The sequence below is a fragment of the Capsicum annuum genome, chromosome 6 (assembly GCF_002878395.1).
Source record: "Capsicum annuum cultivar UCD-10X-F1 chromosome 6, UCD10Xv1.1, whole genome shotgun sequence".
NCBI classification, from domain to species: domain Eukaryota; kingdom Viridiplantae; phylum Streptophyta; class Magnoliopsida; order Solanales; family Solanaceae; genus Capsicum; species Capsicum annuum.
The window spans coordinates 57,823,523-57,838,680 of NC_061116.1; positions in this window are offsets into that span (position 1 = coordinate 57,823,523).

Below are 15,158 nucleotides of genomic sequence, written 5' to 3' on the forward strand. Positions count from 1 at the left end.
CTTAATGTCATTCCGTGATTTTGATACATAAGTAGTGGACAAAATATGCACCTCAAAGAAAGGTGGAATAGAGTGAAAAATAAGCAAATTGGACGATAAATGCCAGGGAGTACTAATTTTGATATGTTGAGCAAACTCATTTCAAGCAAAACAAAGTTAGTGACTGAAAAGTTAAATGTCATGCAACTTCAAAGTTCAGAAATAATGAAATAATGAAGAACTGAAAAGGACAATGAAGAACTTCAAAGTTCGTAATGAGGAATATGGTTCTAAAGTATTCACACGAGGAAAAAATAGTGCATTCATATCTTGTAAAACTAGTCATCCATGTCTAGTAAAACCGAACATAATTCTCCCTGTAACAGAATTTTAGCACTTAGGAAGCCGCACAACTCTTAAAAATGAGAGCTCTACATGGATCACTTTGTGATAAAATCACTAATTCAGGAAATTCAATCACAGACAGGAGAGCTCTACATGGATTAGAAGAAACAACAACAGAAAAAAAAAGTGTATGTTCTCTTCTCAATTAAACCTCAGATAATGATCATCTTTATAAGTTTGACTCTACAGTATCAAAATAAACAATCTTTTTACATTATTAAATTATCCTGGGAAAGTCTCCTCAAAATATAAGATTTAAAATCTTAACTATTAAGATATGTTAAACTTAATTAACTTTATCTTACACAGCTCTTGGCCATGTAGTAGTACAACTCTCTACGTCTGTATGAATATCTTACACAGCTCTTGGCCAAGCAAAGTACACATATGAACTATATATATATACTGACAAAGTCTCTGCAAGGGGTTTGAGATTTGGTGGGTTGGGGTTGTTAAAATGCACTAAAGCTCATTTTGTTCAAATGATCTAGGGAAGGGTCGGGTTGTTTCTAATCACATGACACTAACTTTACTAGTTATTCCTCTTCGTGGTTGAGGGTTGTTAAAAGAATATGACAGTCCAATGTATTTAAGCTATCGCTATGTATGATATTCAAAAAGATTCTAACCATGTGACAATGACTTTTCCAATTACTCTAGCTTCATTTTTAGAAGGGGAAGAGGGTTGTGAACTGGAAAAAGAAAGAGACAGATTTAGAAGAGTCAAAGATAAAGGCAGGCATAGGGTAGTCACAAGTCTTGAAGAATAAAGAATAAGGCAAGCATGGAGTAGTCAAAGACAATGCCAAAACAAAGCACAATTTGCTCTTTTAAATTCTCGATAAAATCAAAAGGATAAAGTAACAAGTGAGATTAGTAATAAACCTAAAAATAAGACACGTAATGTACCAAAATAGATTAAAATTAGATGAAGAAGTTGGTGTAAGAAAATACCTCAAGTGTAAATAAATCACTATAATTGTGCCTTGCATTAACAAAATAAAAAACATAAGCATATATAACAAGAAAATCAAAATTTATCACTATGTCTTCCTCATCAAATCATTATCACATTGTCCTTTGCCTCTTTTTGCATTGTCTTCTATCAGTTACTAATTCACAAAGATCCCCTAAGGATTTTTCCTATTTCAATAGAAAATTGACCCCCTACCCCCTACCCAGGTCCTCATCAAATTACTTCATTAGCTTTGTGCCTTGTGGAAGTTAACAGTTCTCCTAGCTAAAGTGGGATATTACGCCCTTCCGCTATATGATGACGGAGTAATTTGCATCAAGCATGGAATTTTAGCACATATAAATAACTCGTCCAAGTGTAATCTTCGTCTTAGTTCAAGCTATATTAGATTCTCTCTGACTACACCTATTTTTGAGGGGGTCTGATTTGTAACTCACAGAACCATAGATTTTAAGAAAACCAGGGGTCTAATTTCCAATTGATCAGTCAACTGGTTCAATCCGTTCTAAAGGCAGGGTTATCTATATATAGCCTGGTGTGTAATGTTAACTATATGATGACAACAAGATGTCCAAATCCTTCAAATAAGGAAAAGATAATACAAGTTAATTTCAAATAGACAAACAAGATCAATCAATGGAAAAGATGAAGTTGTTTAACATGTTGGAGAGTACTATCCTTGATCGGATGTGAAGTATTCTCTTAAATAATATCATGCTACAAGAATGAGGTCAACCAACCAATAGTAAATGAATATAGGTTGGAGAGGTCAACAACCACAACGCATAATTCCTAAACAAGTTGGAGTTGGCTATATGAACCCTCATTGATCATGTTTCTTTCTTTAAAAATTTATCTTATGCACTTTTATCATTTTCATAGGAACATTTAAAAAAAAACTATTTTAGTAGTAAACACCATAGAGAAAAAAGGAAAAGAAATCCCAAGGCTTGAAGGTTGAACAAAAATATAATGTTACTAGATTTAAAATCATCAATCTTGAGGGAAAAGTTTGGAGCGGGGGAAGGAGGAGGCTCACCATTTGATCTCTGTTTCTGAGGGCGGCCTGGGTGACGTCATGAAGGTTACGAGGCTAGAATTTCTGTTGTTGCCATGGATGGAATGCAACATCAATAATATGGAAAAATATAGTTTACGAAATTGGAAGAAATAAAAGAAACCGACATATGCTTAAGTCTTTTAAGTCTTCCTGAAACTTTAGCTTAAGAAGATGCTGGATGTTTTAAAGTTACCACTTCTTAAAACTTACTAAACCTTTAGTTAAGAAAATAAGTAAGTTTTATGCTGGAAATTATTTAAAACTTATAAAATTTCCATTAGTTTAAAATATTTTATGCTTTAAACTTGGTATTTATCAGAAACTTGCTAAAAGGAAAATAGAGCTAACAGTGGAACACATTTTTCGTGGTCTCAACCTTTTCAGACCCTCTTATTTTGCCCTTTTACATTTTGAATCAAAGGTTTACAAATGGCAAACTAGTTCGACGATATGTGCTAGACATTTTTCATTCATTTACATAAATTTTAACAACTATCCTCATTCCTAAACAAGTTGAGGATATGGATGACTAGTTAGTCGTATGAACCATGCTTCTCCGTTTAAACTAATCTCATGTACTTTTATCATTTATATAGTAATCCACATACAAAAAAAGGGAAAAAACCTTGAATCGAACAATAAGGAGAAGGGAAAGTAAGAGGCTCACCATCTGATCCTTAGCGTTTTAGAGGATGACCTCGGCCACGTCTTAAAGGTTGTGAGGCTGTCACTTCAACATCAACATAGAAATATATAGTTTAAGAAATTGGAAGAATTCATGGAAAGAGATATATGTTAACTGTTACAACTTTCTAAAGCTTTAGCTTAAGGAGATGTGGGGTGTTTAAAAGTTAGAACTTCTTAAAATATTACTATAGTAAAAAAAATGTAACTTTTATGTTGGAACTAGTTGAACACTTTGGAATCTTAACAGTGGATTGGAACACATGTTTCTGTAGTCTCAATTATTTCATACTATCTTATTTACCCTTTATAAATGGAATATCAGTGTAACGACCCAAAATTGCCTCCTGGGACATCACACGGTTCTTAAGGCTACAAGTTGCCCCAAGCTAACACTTTGAACCTGTTTCTACTAATAACACTCATTTCAAGATAAAATAATTCAAACACTAGTATAGTCATATCATATGAAAGGAAATACGGAGAAAATGCTCGGTCCAAATAGCCATAATACTGGAAACCTCAACACAACCACAATCTGATAACTAGTCTGACAAAGCCTCTACTAATCCATGAAATAGAGAGCCATTGGGACAGGTCCCCAACTGACTCAAAATGAACTGAAAGTAATAACATAGTCTCTCAAATACTGAAATGTCTGACGATAGGTCCTCAAACCATAAGGACTCACCACTGTAGGGATGTAGACAGAGGTACTCGGAAGTCACTGACGAGGCTGGGACTGAGCACCTGAACCTACATTATAAGACAATGTAGTATATCGACGTATATGTGGATCAATACTTGGGAATGTACTGAGTATGTGGGGGTGCATGCATTTATATAAAACAACATCAATACTCTTTTATCAAATCATGCATGCAATGAGTAATGACTCGCATGGCTTGAATAAGGATAAAATATAAAGCTCATGAATCATGTAGAATGGAGCATGTAACACAAATCTTGTGAGTCATCATAGTTTAACTTTGAAATCGGTAATCTTCTCTTATTCTCATTACCCATAGGCTAAAGGAAAATGTAAACAATACTTTCAACCCATTCATATGTCTCATGGAGAGTAAAACTTCTTTAATTCTCAAGAACTCATAAATCTTGTGAACTCAAATACTGGGAATTCGAAATCATATAACTTTGGAACATACTTGAAGGCATTTCATTCACGTTAGGAAAATATCTCATTTCAAGCTTTAGGGAAAAATGCTCATATCAAGGGAAAGTATTTTAGTTTTAAAGGAAAATATCTTATCTCAATAGAAAAATACTTTAGTTTAGGGAGTTTCTCTTACCCAACATAAACCATGCGAGCTACATGAAGTCTAACGTTTTGTCCTTCTAAGGAAGAGACCTCACGTTGGGGAGAGGTGCCATACTCTTGCCAAGGAGTATAACTTAGGTCCAGTGATCACTAAACAAACTCGGCCTCGGGCCTAATATCAACTTGGCCTTAGGCCCAATAATAATCATAAACTCGGCCTCAGGCCCAACCTACGATGGCACTTAGCTTTGGGGTAAGAAACCATAGTAAATTACCCACTTGGTGCTAGATACTACTTCCTTTAGTTTATCTCGCTCATCTCATGAAAATCCACTTTAGAATAATAATATCATGGTTCAATAAGAACCCAATAATCAAATCTGTAATCTCATGTAGTAGAGTGAATTTCAAAACACAATGACCATTAGGTCAAAACATTTCTCAACAATCTCAGAATACTCAAATCATGGGTGCTTATAGTATAAGAGTTCATAAAATTGCAAATCTCAAGTAGGGCTCAATAACCCATGATTCATTCTCAAGTTAAAACTCATCAAAAGCATAATAGATAGCATATAGATTCATAGCTCATGTAGAAATCTAGAAATTTCATAAATTTGTCTCAAAATCTCAACATATTCATATACTTTAATATCTCAAACATTTCAACTATTAACTTCTCAAGGATTAAAATCATGGGGTATGGACCCAGCTGCAATTTCTCAAGAAAATATGTGAAAATCATGCCATGAGACTAATTCAAAATATTGCAATCAATAATAATAAGTGAAAACCCTAATTCAAATTCTTGTCAAATCTCATAGATTGCAGAAAATCATAGTTTAAATAAGCCTTTGGGTACAAGGATGAAAGGATTATCCTTGTTCAAAACCCCGTATACCTTAGATTATAAAATTGGATAAACAAGCTTTCTCTAAAATTTCTTCTTACTCTTGAGAGAGGGTTCTTGCAACCCTTGAACTTGGAGAACTCAAATCTCAACTCAATTTGTTGAATCTATAGTGTGTTCTTGGATTTCTTGGAGAAGGGTTTTAGATTTGCTCTTGAGGGAGAAACCCTAGACTTTGGATATTTTGGGAGATAATGAGGCTATCAAGTTTGTTTGAAATATATCTGAGGGTTAAAAGGGAAAAGACCCACAAGCCCCTTGTTAAAACGAGTTAAAAACACTGAACGAGGGCTGTAGCAGTCGGAGCGATGGTCCGTTGCAAATTCGACAATCCGTCAGGTCATCCGTTGCACATTTTCCAGGAATTGGACACACTGCCTTGATGCGACGGTTAGAGCGACGGTCCGTCGGATCGTCCGTCGCACGATGGCCAGGGTGAGGCCACACTAACTCAGCGCGACGGTTACAGTAATGGTCCATCGCAAACCCGACGGTCCGTCATCTTGGACGTCATAATTAGGCCAGAAAAGGGAGTTTCTACCTTGGTCACGATGGTCCATCGCAGACTCGATGGTCCGTCGGATCGTCCATCGCACCTGGGTAATTCCGACAACTCTCAGTAAAATGGCTATAACTTCTCACCCCGATGGCGGATTTGCACATAATTGGTATCATTGGAAATCTAATTTAATTCTCTATATGACAAAAAGTCAAATTTAAGAAAATTCTATATGGTTTAAACACAAATCACTTGGGAAGTCACTTCTCAATCATTTAGGGCCAGAATTACACTTCAATTGACACCCTTTAAGGCTTGGACTACGAGGCAACTTTGCGAGGTCTTACAATATATCTCCCTTAGAAATATTCGTCCTCAAATGTCGCTAGTTAGACTAGGAACATAGGAAAAATAGAGTACATATAGCTTAAGCAATTTGCTAAACGGCTCAAAAATCTCTCTAAACTTTTGAATATCTTAGAAATTGCAAAATCTCATGCAAGAACAGATACATATAGCCGAACTTTAGATTAGAAGGGCTGAATTAAGGAAGACTAATATCTTCAGATTGACCTGAACTCACGAAAAAAAGGTGCGGGTACTTTGCTCGCATGTCTGCTTCTGCCTCCCAAGTAGCGCCCTCAACTGATTTTTTCCGCCATAAAACTATGACCAAGGGAACCTCTTTGTTCCTCAGTCTATGAATCTGAAAGTCTAGAATCTTAATAGGAATCTCATCAAATAAAAGACTGTTCTAAATATCAGCACTCGTTGAAGGATGTACCGCAATGAAATCACCAATATCCTTTTTAAGCATGGAAACATGAAAAATATGATGAACAGCTGACAACTCTGCAGGCAAATCAACCTCATAGGCTACTTTACCAACACGGCTCAAGACTCTATAAGGGCCAGCATAACGGGGACTAAGCTTTCCCTTTTTACCAAACCTTTTTACCCCTTTAATGGGTGAAATCTTTAAGTACACTAAATCACCCACCTCAAACTCAAGATCTCTTCTCCTCACATCGGTATATGACTTTTAATAACTCTAAGCGGTCTTTAACCTCTCTCTAATCAACTTAACTTTCTCCATATCCTCGAACACTATATCAGGCCCAATCACGGTAGCTTCACCCACTTCAAACCAACCTATGGGTGACCTATATCTCCTACCATACAAGGCCTCAAATGGTGCCATCCCGATCCTATAATGGTAACTGTTATTATAAGCAAACTCTATCAATGGAAAATACTCATCCCAACTACCCTTGAAATCAAGAGCACATGCCTGCAACATATCTTTTAGGGTCTGAATGGTCCTCTCAGCCTAACCATTTGTCTATGGGTGAAAAGCGAAATTCAAAAGAACTTGGGTACCAAGACCCTACGGAAATGCCCTCTAAAACTGAGAAGAAAATTGGGTGCCCTTATCCGAAATGATGGACAAGGGAACTCCATGAAACCTGACTAACTCCCAAATATACAATCTAGCATAATACTCAGCTGTATAAGATGTATGCACAGGCAACAAATGCACGGACTTAGTCAGCCTATCCACAACAACCCAAATCAAATCACGATGACAACACGAAAGAGGCAATCCAGTCACGAAGTCTATATTCACCACCTCTCACTTACAAGTGGGTGTACCAAACTCTTGCATCATACCACCAGGTCTTTAGTTCTCTAACTTAACATGTTGGCACGTTGCACACTTTGCTACGAATTTAGCTATATCCTTCTTCATACCATTCCACCAATAGATTTCCCGTAAGTCGTGGTACATCTTGGTAGTGCCAGGATAAATAGAATATCGCGCGCCATACGCTTCAGCCATAATACTCTGCCTCAAAGCATCAACACATGAAATATACAATTTACCTTGAGATCCCAATACACCATCTCTTCCTTGAGAGAAAACCTCTACCTTTTGGTCATTAACTGCCTCCCTCAGTCAGAGGATTATTTTTTGATTTTCAAATTTATTTTTTTATGAACAAAAATATTTATATTTATTTCTACTTGGTTAATAGAACGATTGAAATTTTTCTTATTAGTGTGGACATGTATTAAATTATAATGTATGTTAATATCTTGTGGAAAGAATTATGAGGTCAATTTGTGATTTTTCTTTTTTACAGGTTAGAAAAAAATTGTCAGTTTGAGTTTAAATTTTTAAGTTGCTACTCAATTAATCATATTCATCATTTACATGAATTTGTGCTCTATGTTAAGGACACATCAAAAATCTAATTTAAATAATAAAAAATATCTAAATAAAAAATGAATTGATTATAAAGTCCTAGATTAAGTGACATGAAAGACATTGTGGATACATAAGCATTAAATTAAGTATATGTTTGAAAATACCTTAGGCCCAAGGATTAGAGATTGAACTAAAATAAATCTAACAAGCAAAACGAGTTTTAACTTCTAATATTTTTGGAAAATAAAATTGTTTTAAAATTATTTTTGAGAAAAATACATTTAAAAGCACTTTTAAAAACTTAGTCAAACACTAATAGTTAGTAAAATACTAATAGTCATTCTGTCTCTAAATTTATTAGTTAAACACAAATTATTTATCACCGAAAATATATATCGAATTGGTTTTATAAAATTAAATTCTTTGAAACAAATTACACGCGTGAAACATGTATACTAAGACTAGTAAATAATAAAAAGGAAGAAGAAATGAGAAATTAGTTAGAACAGCTTACATACGGTGACGCTACATGTTGCGGAGTAGTTCGAGAAATAGAGAGAAAAAATCAAGAATACAGAAAATTGATTAATCAAGTGAAGTAATTCTATAATGATGATAAAAAATTGTAATTAGTAGTAGTTATAATTTACGCTACTGTATCTTTTGCATAAAACTGAAGGAGAAGTTTCCTACTCTCTTCGGATAATTCTCAAATATAGACCCAAATTAGGGTGGCTTTCAAATTTTAATCCAAAATAAAAAGGCTTTGTTAAAATAGTTTTTACTTGTTAAGTCATATTCTTTTGGACGAAAATACCCTCCTGCAAAATATTCTCGATTTAAATCTCTTTCTTTCTCTCTTCTTCCAAATTTCAGAATCGACCTCCAAAATATTGTTGTTAAATCACTTTCTTCCAAATTCGAGAATCGACTTTCATACATTCGCATAATCGACTTTAGCCGTAAGGTTTCTTTACGTATGAATTTCATCATCAAAATTTATTGTGGTAATTTTAGCTTATTGATGCATTGTGGCAATTTTAGTTCGTTATATAATTAGCATATTGATTTGATTTTTGTGGAGGTGAACCTAAGTTGAACTTGGGATATGCTGTTGTTATAGTAACATATTTACCATTGAGGAATTCCGTCGAACAGGTTGTGGGGAGTTTGTTATTGCGGTTATAATTATGTTTGATTAGTTGTGGGGGGTTGGTCTTGGACGGAAAGGCCGTTAATATGGGAGGTAACGCTGATTGCAACATATTTTGGGAAGGACAACGTATAAGGTCAAGGTGGTACAAGAAATTAGTTCCAAGTATTTCAAACTAGTGGTATAATTAGTATTAGAAGATGATGAGGAATTGTGTCGAACATGTTGTGAGGAGTTTGTTATTGCGATTATAATTGTGTTTGAGTAGTTGTGAGGGTTTGGTTTTGGGGGAAAAGGTTGTATTTTCCATCTCAAATGAATCCAGCCTATGTTTTAGAGATAAAACAAGCACAAACTTGTTGATTCTAAGAGAGATCACCTTAGCTATTAGCTTGTATAACATAGAGCAACAGGAAATAGGTTTAAACTCTCTAATGGTAGTAGGATATGGCATTTTAGGTAACAAGGTTACTAGTGTTCAACTTTTCAATGTTAAAAAAATCCTTCATTGTTGAACACGCATCATATTTATATTCATTGACCATTTGTTGTTGAACCATACTTATCTAGATATGTTGGAATAATCACGAGTGCTTCTAGCAACTTTTTTTGTCTCAGTGTCGCGTGTTTCTGTTGAGTGACACAACACAGGAGATCCCCTAAAGATGACACGTTTGCTTAGTTTTTCACACACCTCCCAGAACCCGTTATTAGAAAACTTCAGTCTTGATATTAGAATATCCATTATATTTATTATATTCAGTCCCTTAGCTGTGAGCGTGAACCTTTGGGTGTTGAGGTGATTTGACAGAATAATAAATGATCCCATTTGGGGTAGCCATGGTTATCTACAAGATTTTACAAGCCAAAAGAAAATTTTTTTGGCTGTATTCGGTGAGCCAAAAAATATATTCAACAAAGCATTAACCAAAAACCTGAAAGGCAAAGCAAATACTAAAATAATAAGATTCTTAGTTTAAAAATTAAATAAGATTCTTGTTACTTTTTTATTTCATAACTGCACTAAAATACATGGGGTTTGAATTACCTAAATTATATACAAAGCCCTGAATTTTTATTGTAACATACTCTCTTCAATATTGCTCCACTTCTCACTAATAGTCAGTACATCATTCTCTTTCAAGACTATACTATCAAAGTATTAAGTTGATAAACTATGTTGTATTGCTTGCAACCTATCTCTGAAGTAAACAACCCTCTTGGAATCACCCCTATAGTGTGTGTTATTCAGTAGTTTCAAGTGCGATTTTGGCATATTCAGATTCTGCCATACATTTCAAGTTATGCCCCATGGGCAAGAGTTGACACTTCCTTAGTCTGTAATAATTTGGCAGATGACCTATAAATATTGCCTCAGAGGCAAGACTGAGAAAGTTATGCCCCATGGGCAAGAGTTGACACTGCCATAGTCTGTAATGATTTGACAGATGATCTATAACTCTTGCCCTCGAGGAAAGACTTTGACAGTTATGCCCTATGGGCAATAGTTGACTATGCCTTACTCTTTAATGATTTTACTTGTTGAAGATATATATTCTAAATTAAATTGTTTCTAATCTTTTGTTGTTTCATTTTTCACAAGAGTTGTGCTTGGAATGGATGGAAAAGAAATGAGTATTGAGCAATACAATATGGGAAAATAAATTGAAATTATTGATAGAAATAACGAGTTACAGGTTATCGAACCAATATTGGAGGCTACAATAGATGAAGAAATGGGGCATCCATCGAAAATTAAGAGGGTATGATAAAAAAAGGATACTTGATGCCGAAACTACTCTCTTGAGATACAATGCCTCTTTGAATGATGTAAATGTCAAGTCGATCTTCATTGACAAACAAAATATGATGACATGCATGTCAAACATTACAATTACACACAACATCAAATTTAAGGTTATCAAATTAAGCATAACAAGATATCCACTGCAATGTTTGGACGACAACTGCGTGCAGCGGTTTTAAGCCTCGAAGATTTCTGATTCTTTGCTCTTTCAGGTTACTACATATGAAAAGGCTCACAGTTGCTCGGTTGATTTTATAACATCCGACCACAGGAATGCAACATCAAAAGCCATATGTGACTACATACTAGAGCTTGTGTGTGACTCTAGTAATGTAATCACACCAAACTTTGTGGTAGATGAAATGAGAAGGACATACGGAATAATTATATCCTACAACAAAGGATGGCGAGCGATATAGCATACCTATACGGTGATAAGAGGAACCGCGGAAGAGAACTACAACAGGTTGTCATTGTATCTTCACATGATGAAAGAAAACAACCTAGGCATGTACACAAACATAAAGAGGGACGATGAGAATAGGTACAAATGTTATACTGTCGAAATTGAAAACTTTTGCCCAAGAGACAAAAGTTTATTCTTTAATTGTACTGATTAAATTATTAACATATATGCAACTCTTGCCTCATGGGCAAGACTTAGTTTAGAAAATTGTTGAAATTGAAAACTTTTGTCCAAGAAGAAAAAGTTTATTCTTTAATTGCACTGATTAAATTATTAACATATATGCAACTTTTGCCTCATGAGCAAGAGAGTTTAGAAAATTGTTGAAATTGAAAACTTTTGCCCAAGAGGCAAAAGTTTATTCTTTAATACACTAATTAGATTATTAATAGATATGCAACTCTTGCCTCATGGGCAAGACTTAGTTTAGAAAATTGTTAAAATTGAAAACTTTTTCCCAAGAGGTTAAAGTTTATTCTTTAATTGCACTGATTAGATTATTAACATATGTGAAACTTTTGCCTCATGGGCAAGGCTTAGTTTAGAAATTTTTTGTACAAATGTTATACTGTTGAAATTGAAAACTTTTACTCACGAGGAAAAACTTTATTCTATAATTACACTGATTAGATTATTAACATATATGTAACTCTTACCTCATGGGCAAGACTTAGTTTAGAAAATTATTGAAATTGAAAACTTATTCCCAATAGGCCAAAGTTTATACTTTAATTGCACTAATTAGATTATTAACATATATTCAACTCTTACATCATGGGCAAGACTTAGTTTATACAAATTCTATACTGTTGAAATTGAAAACTTTTGCCCAAGAGGCAAAAGGTTATTCTTTAATTACACTGCTTAGATTATTAACATATATGTAACTCTTGCCTCATGGGCAAGACTTAGATTATACAACTGCTATACTGTTGAAATTAAAAAATTTTGCCCAAGAGGCAAAAGTTTATTCTTTAATTTCACTGATTAGATTATTAACATATATGTAACTCTTACTGCATGGGCAAGACTTAATTTAGAAAATTGTTGTACAAAATGCTATACTATTGAAATTGAAAACTTTTGCCCAAGAGGCAAAAGTTTATTCTTTAATTTCACTAATTAGATTATTAACTTATATGCAACACTTGCCTCATGGGCAAGACTTAGTTTAGAAAATTATTAAAATTGAAAACTTTTGCCTAAGAGACAAAAGTTTATCCTTTATTTGAACTAATAATATTATTAACATAGATGGAACTCATGCCTCATAGGAAAGACTTAGCTTAAAAAATTATTGTACAAATGTTATACTATTGAAGTTGAAAATTTTTTATTCTTTAATTACACTGATTAGATTATTAACATATATGAAACTTTTGCCTCATGGGAAAGACTTAGTTTATAAAATTGTTGTAATTTGATTATAAATATCAAATGCAAATTGTTACTAATATTCTTTTGCTCAACACAGGTTTCAATATGCATTTTTTGCTTATGGCGCTTCAATCATTAGATGGACTAATTGTAGAGCGGTAATAATGGTAGATGCAATATTTTTGAAGTCAAAATATCGTGGTGTCCTCATGATAGCAGTGTCAAAGGATGGAAACAACAACATATTTCCTTTGGCTTTTGGAATTGCAGACTCAGAAAATAATGAGTCTTATAACTGGTTCTTTAATCAGTTAAGAAATGCAATTGAGGTACATAAACAATTGTTTATTCTATCAGATCATCACCCAGCCATTTCAAATGCAATTTTAAATTTCTATCCATAGTGTCAGCACGGGATATGCATCTATCACATGGAGAAGAATTTAAGAAAAAGATACTTCTCAGATGTGGTTTTATCACTCTTCTATAATGCAACACCAACATATAAAAAAATTGAATTTTATACTTTTATAGATGAGATAGAAAAAGTTGACAAAGTTATTGGGGAGTACTTGAAAAAAGAAGAACCAGAAAGATGGGCTCATTCATTTCATACCAACAGAAGGTACAATATGCTTACAACTAACAACGTGGAGTCCATGAATGCGGTACTGAGAAAAGCAAGGCTACTTCCAGTACTAAGACTGATCAATTACACTCTGAACAAGTTAAAAGTTGGTTTTATGAAAGAAAAATGGAAGCGCAAGGCAACTTTCATGATATCACACGTTGTGCGGAAGTGGAGGTGACTGACAAGATTCAAGTCGCCTTAAAATTGAAAGTAGGTAATTGAAATTGTATTTTGATTATATAGAAATATACTGTTACTGTTTCTTATTACAGATTATATATAGCTGGTTTACTGTTATTTATGATTTATTGCTAGCTTTTTTATTTTCTTGAGATTCACGCGCGAAATATGTATTTCGTTTCTTCTATTCCGTTCTTCTGCTCATAGTTGTGTGATCGTTTGTGATTTGATATTGTATGCTTGATTGTAACTATTTTTTGGTTGCCTCAAGATTCATCTCCTATGTATGTTTGATTGCTTTGTATGGCTGATTCTGCTCATATTCTAGATGTTTCACTATCATAGTTGATTCTACTCCGAGGTTAGATACAATATCTGTTTTATCTCAATTTATTTGTAGCTGATTCTCCTGCTCATATATTAGAAGCATCACTATTGAATCAGCTGTTGTTCCTAAGTAAGGTTCTGTCTTTTCCATATAATACAGGAAATTTGACTTTGAAAGCTCATTCCTTGGATGACAGATCTTTATCCTGCGCTATCCCTTACCTAGCCAAGCATCAAAACTCTAACTATCCCCTATATTGGCCCTTCTCTTCCATTTTGAAATAGAACCTTAATTGTGACTCCTTATTATTGGTCACTTATTATTAGATTTTTTATTAGTTCAATATTAGATTGTGATTTGATGTTATATGCTTGATTGTAGCTGTTGTTTGGTTGCCTCAAGATTTGCCACCTATGTATAGTTGATTTCTCTGTATGCCTAATTCTGCTCCTATACTAGATGTTCACTATAAGTTGTCATTTATTTATCATTTTATTTACAGGTAGACCCCATTGATGCTACAAGATTTGTTGTAAGAGAAGAAGGAGTTAAATAGATTATAGACTTGAAGAGTAGGACTTATCAGTGGTTGGTATTTCAAACAGATAAGATATGATGCACCCATTCAATTGCAGTGATAAACAGTAGACATATGAACAAGTCTAGCAATTTTTCTCATTGATTCTCAAGACAGTCTTAGCTACAAACATACTAGGAAGAAATACTACCAGTTGGAAGCACAACATCATGGATTGTCCCAGATAGCACCAAGAATCTAATCACAAAACCCCCAGATAAAGAGGTTCTACTTGGGAGAAGACAAACATCCAGATATCCTTGTAGAAAAGAATCTTTAATAAATAATTACAGATGTTCAAGATGTAAAAGAACCGGGCATAACAGATAAAATTATCACTACACTTCTATCCTTCATCCATATGCAAGAAGATACAGAAAGAAAAATAAGAAAATATGATTAGTTTTACTTTTTATCCGAGAAATTGGATCAAAATAGCAGTTATAATAGGATTTTTTTATCCTTTATTTTAGTTAGTAACAAGTACTTTTGACTTTCAATCATGAATGTCTTCTTATTTATATGAAGTTTTAACTTGTGGTGAAGTATTTAACTCAATACCTTCTTATTGATTGTTTAAAAATTACTTAGCATGTTAAATTTTTCTCTATATTGATGTGTAAAAATATATCATAATA